At 40.3% G+C, this 9,037-nt stretch overlaps 1 protein-coding gene across 1 annotated transcript in view; it reads right to left on the reverse strand.

The window, feature by feature from the left end:
* The window catches only part of LOC111874765 (rho-related BTB domain-containing protein 2), a gene marked incomplete at its 3' end in the record, with an annotated part of 116,640 nt that extends 108,138 nt beyond the window's left edge, over window positions 1–8,502 (reverse strand). The window contains 1 exon segment of the mRNA XM_033755586.1: window positions 8,436–8,502.
* Between the last annotated feature and the right edge of the window lie 535 nt (window positions 8,503–9,037).

The raw sequence follows: 9,037 nt of genomic DNA on the forward strand, positions 1-9,037 counted from the left end.
GCTAGACATGTTCCCTACTCTGGTGTCAATGGTACAAGACACTGATAATCCAGTGCTTCCAATGGACATAAAAAGCTGCCTACTTGATCATCTCATGATGTTGAAAGTTCGTTTTGAAAAATACTTTTGCAATGATTTTGAAAATTTTAAGTGGATTAAAAATCCATTCGAAAATGCTCCTGGGCCATCATCTCTGAAGGTAAAAGAGCAAGAACAACTCATCGATCTCACTAGTGATACTTCATTAAAAAGTAAATTTAATTAATTTTCTTTGCTGGTGTTCTGGATACATATTGGCAAGGAATTCCCAACTTTGAGCCAAAAAGCACTGAAGATCCTGATCCCTTTCGCAACAACTTACTTATGCGAGACAGGCTTTTCTGCTTTGGCAGCTATAAAGTCAAAGTGTTGTTCAAGGCTAAATATTGCTAAAGAAGTTAGAGTGGCCATTTCTGATATTACACCACGTTTTGATAAACTTTTGTTCTCGAAAGCAGGCCCATCCATCACACTAAAGTTTGATATTTAAATGTTTGCTTTTCATTGCAGAAAAAAATTAAATCCTTGTTAGTTAAATACAGTTTCATTTAAATACATATTTTGGTCAATTGCAAGTGATAAAACTAATTTTTATTGTAGGCCTAATATTGTGATACTTTAATTTTGAGTAAAAAAACTGCTAAATAGTATGTAGAAAAACACAAAATAAACTGAATAAAACGTCAAACATACCATGACTTCTGTTTTGATAAAAAAAACAGGCTGGGGACCTGAGAGTATTTTCTCTTGTCGGGGGGGGGGCTTAGAGGTAAAAAGTTTGAGAACCACTGGTGTAGGTGATTCACGAGGTAATGTAAAGTAAACGACATCAATACAACTACTATTTTATTTGAAACCGATGAGGAGCCACATATGTATCATGTGTGCTAAGGAGAAAATACAGCAGAGTATTAATAACATCAATTTACCTGCACATTCGGCATATATCGTAAGTTAAATGTCCAATAAGTCCACCATGGGTCATAGCACCTGCTCGAATCGAACATCAGTTTAATCGCAGTTGTACTATTTCTGGATGTTCTCATGCATAAGCAGCATCAACCGTAATTTGACACAAAAATTCAACTCTTGTCTGTGCCTTGGTCTTCCGATCCAGAGATCTCAGCAGCCAAGATATTGGGCCAGCGTCAATTCCTCTAACGCTGATCCAAGTTCGTCACAACTTCACCATCATGATGTGGAGGCACCCCATTGTGCTGTTTGGGCATCCTCAACCACACCTCCAGAGACCAGCCAGCCATCCATCAACAACGGCAATTTATCAAACAGTACCGAACAGCAGTAGCAGTTTAACTTGGTTCAAAATAAATGGTCCAATCAACTGATTTTTCACTCACAGCAGGACCAATGTGCGTTCACCTTTTTTATTCAATATTACTTCCACAGTCAAGCCCCAGAGTATGGCAGACAGGTTGTGAAACATTATGTATAGCATTAAAGATGCTGCATATCTATGTGTCTGCTTTTAACTGGTGAACTGTTTCTTTATTTTCCTGGATACTGCTCCTTGTATTTATTATTTCCAGCACTGATTCAGAGCACCTGTGCTAGCTCTCCTCTTAATCCCTTCCTTAACATGCCACTAAACCATTTGGATGACACTTGACTGATGCCTGATGGCATTCTCCAACTTGTGCCATATGCTGGAGAGGACATATCTGCTCTTAGGGTACTATTTCCGTTTCCCACAATCAATCCCCCGTGGTTGAATTATTCTTCTTTCTTTTTTTTGGGGGGGGGTGGTGTTAACCCTTGTGCTGTGGCTCAGGATTTATATTTTCATAAGTCAACCAGTACTTCACCTTCCAATTCACCCTGTTCATTCCCCTTACCTCTTCAGTCCAACATGTTACTTTCTTCCTCCTCCATTTGCCATCAGCTCTGAGCTGTACACATCTTCTGTGTGTTAGCAATCTGTGATTTGGACTTGGGCAGAGCAACAGCAGAGTAGCCAGGTGGTGAATATTTTCTAAATAGTGTTCAGTTTGTGCTTTCTAGATTTTTCTATTTTACTGTTGCACAAACTTACAGGAAATTCACTTGTTATTTTAATTAACCAACCAGCTTACCATGATTCTGCCAGTAAGTATTTTACACGTGTTCCCTTCTAACCCACTCAACTTATATTTTTATGGGCTATTGCTAAACGTTTATCTTGCTGGTGAACACACAAAAACTACACCAATATCAGTGTTTACAGCTGTAACTACATGTACATGCAATTTTATTTTAAATATATACCTGTTATATCTTGTTCCAAAGTGTCATTTGAGTTACCCTGCATTCAGTTTAAAGTACTGAACATAATGAATAGGTTTTCAACCAGACATCAAATGAAGAGGTCAAGCACAGTTCTGCTCATTTCCGTTTTAGCTGGCCATCATAAATTTCATCACTTAATTATACTAGGAGTCAAATCTAACAAATACTGGGACATCTCAACTCTGCTTCAAAGTGTTAAGTTTTTACTGTCAGCAAGTAAGCAGCAAGCAGAAGAAGTCACTCTACTCGCTGCTTGCTTCACTTACGAGTACACTTCAACCTTGAAGAAGGCATAGTGTGTTCCTCTGAAACATTGGTAACTTTCATCAGAGTACATGGGATCACATAGCACAACACAGTGCTCTTCAACTAATTTCTCATCTGGCATTCAGGAACGGGCAATATCACTCTCTAATTTGGGCCACAGAGGAAATGTTGAACCACATTTAAGGAAGTTGGCATCAACATCATTAGTGAATCTTCCTTTTAAATCTGAGTTTGTTTCACACTGACTTCAGTCTGCATGTGCTTTTGACAAACAGCAGGTCTACAACAAGAAGAAATTCATCTTGCTCACGATGGCAATAAGAGCTGAAATAATGAAAGTGAACATAATTCAAGTCATTCTCTTCTAAAATGGACAGGTATAAACAGCTAATATTAATGACAAAGTTACTATAAAATTAGATTTACATAATGTTCTGATCTGGATACAAATTACTGTAATTACAATTATAATTTCTATGTACTTGTTGCTGTTGCAAGTGTTGATGAGAGCAGTGGCAGTGGTAGTGACAATGATGATGATGATGATAACAGTGAGAATATTTCGGTTACTACTAAAACGCCATCTGTGTGATGTCTGTGTCCTGGACCCAATGCCAAGAGGAAGACAGGTAACGTTTTGGTGCTAATGGAAACAGTAATAATATAAGCAGTGCTAATGTTCCCTGGATATTCCTCTATGCTCCATCTTTAATTTATTCATGTATGCAGATTGGTTTAGACCGTTTTGCACTTTATTCATGTACTTACACAGTGAATTATTTAGCGAGTGTGGCCAAAAATCCTTGAACCTCTCAGGTCAAAGGCTTAGGCGCACCCCTCCAGTCAAATTGGTACTGATAACATTCATATTACTAGAACTGATTAAACCCATAGCTTGGCCATGCCACAACTCAGGCCGTTAGCTGCTGACTTCTCACCGTGGTGGCCAGGGTTCGATACCAGGTCAGGTCATGTGGGATTTGTGGTGGACAAAGTGGCACTGGGGCAGGTTTTCTTCAAGTACCTTGGTTTCCCTGCCAAGTCTCATTCAACTGACTGCTCCACAATCATCAACATCTATCATCCAGGGCTGATACAATATGGCAAATAGTGACTGATGTACCAAGTCCGCTCATTTTCACCCCACCCAAAGAAACTCACTACCCCATAGCTTACACATTGCAAATAAAACATATACAGAGTATACACAAAAGAATGGTGCAGTTTCAAAAGTTAATAAGAAATTTATTTCTCAACTTACACGGGCACAACATACACCATCAGCAGCGGCAACTGCCTAAGTTTCTCGTGCGTTAATTACAAACCTTCAATGTGTGCACCCTGGGTCACACGACACACATCCACACGGTAATCAAACGTATCCCAGACCCAGTGTAGCATGTCTGCTGTAATGGTCTGCAGTACATGCGTTAACCAATCACGAAGTTCATGAATGGACGTGGGGAATGGTGGTACATAAATGCTGTCTTTAACGAACGCCTAAAGAAAGAAATCGTGCAGTATAAGATCTGGTGAACAGGGTGGCCAAAGGAGAAGGTGGTTGTCTCCATTTGCAGCAGCACGTCTGATCCAGTGCTGTGGAAGAACATGATGCAGAAACATTCATACATTCCTGTGAAGATGGGGGGCAGCTCCCTCCAGTTGCAGAATGTAATCGGCATGATTGGTATTCAGTTTGGGTAACAACCAGCTTTCCAACATGTCCAAAAATGAGTCGCCAGTCAAAGTTGCTTCAGCGAAGAAAAATTGGCCGTGCACTTTCTTGCAGGACACTGCACAGAAATCGTTGACTTTTGGAGTCATACTGCTGCTCTATCTGTGCATGTGGTTGCTCGGTTCCCCAGATACAGACATTGTGTCTGTTCACCATGCCATTGACGTGGAATGTGGCTTCATCAGTGATAGTCTTTCTATGAACCTATCTTTCTCCATTTTAAACTGTATCTCCTGGCAAAAGTAACGTTTTTTCTCTTTGTCTGCTGGTTTAAGGGCCTGCACCAATCACATCTTGTACTGTTTAAAACATAGCTGCTTACAAAACACCTTCTACACTGTCATTTTTGACATGTCCAATTTTCTGCTTCCTCTACCCAATCACTTTCGGGGACTTCGCTGAAATGCCTCACGCACTCTTTCAATGTTGTCATCAGACACACGAGGTTGACCTGGACTCTTGCCTTTACACAAGCATCCAGTTTCTACAAACTGTCAGTACAACCTGCTTATGTTATTCTTGTGTGGTGAGTCTTCATGAAACCGTGCATGAAACTCACGCTGCACTGTAATCACAGATCCGGACACCTCAAAACAGAGCATACAGAAAGCCTTCTCCTGCTGCAATACCATCTTTGAAACTAGCCCTGCGGCCATGCAGTAAGCATGAGAAACGATCTGCTGGTAGAGCATTAAGAAACTTGGACAGTTGTTGCCACTGACAGTGTATGTTCTGCCCATGTAAGGTGAGAAACATATTTTTTTCTAACTTTTGAAACCGCACCATTCTCTTGTGTATACCCTGTACAGATTACAGAATATTTTTAAAATGTACTCTGTTGTTCCTCACACATTCCAGACACCATAATAAAAGGTTTATATTCATACAGTTGTGATCTCGGGAAACTGAGAGCATTTCCATTCAGATATTTCAATTCAGTTCTTCAACTATGTGGAGGCATGTGGTAGCATAGTTGGTTGAGGCACTATGCTACATGCCAGGTCATGGGTTTGAGTCCCAATGAGGTCACTGGATTTTTCAATTGACCTAAAACTTCAGACCACACTCTGGCCGTCAGGCCACACTCTGGCCTCCAATAGAAATGAGTACCAGGAATCTTCTTGGGGGTAAAGGGCAGCCAGTGTGCAAGGCTGACAACCTCATCACCATCTGTGAGCCAAGTGACTAGAAATTGTGGGAGCCTCGATGCCTCACAACCCTACGGGCCTGCATGACCTGTGACAGGGACAGCTTTACCTTTTTACCTTTACCAGTTGAGGGTTTGATCTAAAAGCCTTTAGTTGCCCATAAATAAAAGTCATATGGGTTGAGATCAGTGGAGTGTGGTGGCCAGAAATTACTATAAATAATTTTGTCCCTGAATACTTTCTTTAAACCAGCCATAGGTGTTCTTGCTCTGTGAGCACTAACAAAGTCCTGTCTGGAGAAAGCACACTGGCATTCTTAATATGTTTGGTGCTCAAACAATGAGGGAAGTATCTGCACTGTATACCTTTCAGAACTCACTGTGTCCTGAAAGATCATCCAAGCATTCTATCTGCATTGACATTGTGCTCATACACCAATATTTTAATCTAACAGTGGAATTTAGTGTATTACTCACAGACCATGAAAGCTCCAATACCCGCTGCTCTGTGAGTTCACTTCACCATGTAAGTAATGCCAAGTATTCTCAGAAAAAAAATAAGGTGAGGGTCAATTTCATTGTCATAAACAAAGTGAAGGATCCAACTACAAAAGTTCTCTCTGTTGGCAGAATCATATGTAACAATGTTGTCTTAAATGGTTTCAATTTCAGAGGTTCTGAGACAGTTTGTGCTGGCAATTGTAAAACCCATGTCACCTGCGAAAAGTATATGAGTGATTTCTGAAAAGTAAATTGATGTCTGGCACCAATTTCATCCAGTTTCTCTTCAATGAAGGTGCATTATCCAACAGCAACACTGCTTTCAGGGGGAAAACTTTCTTTTCAGGAAACCTCAAACTTTAGGAACAGATTTCTTATGGAATCAGTTTTCATAAATGTGTTTACTGACACATGCACCGTTCTGACTGCAATATTAAACAGGGTGCCATAAAAACCATGGCTTTTGGGCTCTATTCACTACAAGTTTCATTTTGTGGTTTCCAGATGTATTTGCACAACACATGAATGCACAATGCTCTTCGGAAGACTTATGCCCAGGCACACACTTCTCTTTTTCAAGTGGAGTTCTGTATGAAGGCCTTTCCAGTATAATCCAGACTCACTTGGCAATCCCAATTCTAAATGAAAATACTTGCCTTTCTGCACATACAGGAGACCAACCACAGATAGATGCTCCTAATGCTCACTTCTGGTTGAACCACCACAGTTATCTCAGTTCCTTACATATTTCATCAGCTTGGGCTTGTTGTTGTCTTTCAAGTCACTTATGGTTTGTAACTATACACCATTATGTTTGTCTAGTTTCGTTAGCGATTTCCCCATTCTGAATTTAGTAATTAATTCAATAATTCAAACTTCTGTGAGCATAATTCTCTGACATTAAGGGAGGAACATAGACTGAGGGTGTTTGAGAACAGGGTGTTGAGGAGAATATTTGGACCGAAGAGAGATGAAGTGACAGGAGGTTGGAGAAAACTGCATAATGAGGAGCTTCATAACTTGTACTCTTCTCCAAGTATAATTAGAATGATGAAGTCAAGGAGGATGAGGTGGGAAGGGCATGTAGCACGAATGGGGGAGATGAGAATGCATATAGGATATTGGTGGGAATGCCAGAAGGAAAGAGACCACTTGGAAGACCAAGGGATAGGTGGGTGGAGAATATTACATAGGTGGGTAGAGAATAGGATGGAATGGTATTGATTGGATTGATCTGGCTCAGGATAGAGACCAGTGGAAGGCTCTTGTGAACATGGTAATGAACCTTCAGGTTCCATAAAATGCTGGAAAATTCTTGAGCAGCTGCAGAATTGGTGGCTCCTCCAGAAGGACTCAGTTCCATGAGCAAGTAAGTAAGTCAGCATAATTTGCTTCCATTTGTCAGCCCTCTGATAAGGGTCACAAATTAATGATCGCTTCTATATCACCTGACACATATTTCAACACAGCAAAGCATCAAACAAGGACTGCTTAAAGTGAGAAGATACATACTGACTCTGAAAAATGGATGCATATAACAGTGACCAGAAATCCCTGATGTAACGCAGAAACCAATTTCCTTCCCTTCCCATCCAGTTACACATTCTCTCTTGATGATTCGTATACTGCCAGTTGTCGACAATGTTTGACATGATGCCAATAACTTATTTATAATGTAGTAGCAGTAGTATTTCTCTGTCTTCTGCTGCAGTCTGCATAGCACACTAACAACTGCGACTTTGGTTAACTCCAGATCTTGACTGTTGTCACATCATATGAGGAAATGTAATTCTCTTCCAACAACGATTCATGTATTTAAAGGATCTGTCCTGACCAACGGCAGACATCCTGGCTGAAGTGTAACCTTTTAATACACTCTGCCACAAAGACATCTAGAAGTAGTTCAAACTGTGTAAGATTTGAGGCTTTCACGGCGGTGACTATGAAGAAAGCAGTCTTCTGGGATTTGGCACCGTGTATATGTGGTGTTAACCGACGTTTCGGAGGAACGTCGGTTAACACCACATATACACGGTGCCAAATCCCAGAAGACTGCTTTCTTCATAGTTCAAACTGCTTCATCCCCTTCACTTTACTCCACTATCACAGTTAGATCATCTCTTCTCCCTTCCCCAACTCCAGTATTGGTTGTTTACAACAAAAACAAAGATGAAAGCCTAGCACACGTGTCTGTGTTTCTGTAAAATCCTGCTATTATATAAGATAAATTAAAAAATCACACATGAACAACATGCTAACCAGATAATCCACAGGTGAAAAATCGAGCACTGACGATATATCTTTTCCTCTCTGAATGACCACGAACCTTCAAGATAATTAAAGGTACTAATAACATAAGCTTAACCAAGGCCCGAACAGGACATTCATCAGAGTACTGCCATTTATGTCACAAATTACTGTTTGGAAATCATCACTGTCTTGGCATGCTGCACTAGCATTTACCTGAAACAGTAGCAACAGCTGCGGCTCACTTCACTGCTCAGTTCCATCATCCTCTACTTATGACACCTGGAACAATAAATAATTTATGTGATAACAGACTTATATGTGGTGCATATTTCATTTCCTGGGAGGATAACATAAAAATAGACACACAGAAACATGTTGTGAAGATGTGAACTGAACAGAACTGGCTCAGGATACAGTATAATGAGTTGCTATGGTGTCAGATTTCCATATTCCCCTGAATGTTCTTTTGTGGCTAAGGACATTCTTTATGCCTCATCATATCATAACAATCACACAGCTCTTTAACCACATAAACAATCTGACTAAGTGTGTGGCAGCGGAACCTGAAGGTTCAGCACCACTATATACTAAAGCCTGCCAGTCACCATAATCTTAACCACGTACCATTCACCTACCCTCCTAACATCATTCTTCCATAAGACCCATTTTATACCTCATTTTTCAGTCTTCGAAATGATCATTTCCCTGCACATTTCTACACCACAATCCTGTAGGCCTTCATTGCCTCCCTTATTCTATATTACTGCAGCCATGTTGTATTTTAGCGTCCTGTTGCACTGATTCATATTCATAAT

This window comes from Cryptotermes secundus, unplaced genomic scaffold (genome assembly GCF_002891405.2).
Source record: "Cryptotermes secundus unplaced genomic scaffold, Csec_1.0 scaffold880, whole genome shotgun sequence".
Lineage (NCBI taxonomy): Eukaryota > Metazoa > Arthropoda > Insecta > Blattodea > Kalotermitidae > Cryptotermes > Cryptotermes secundus.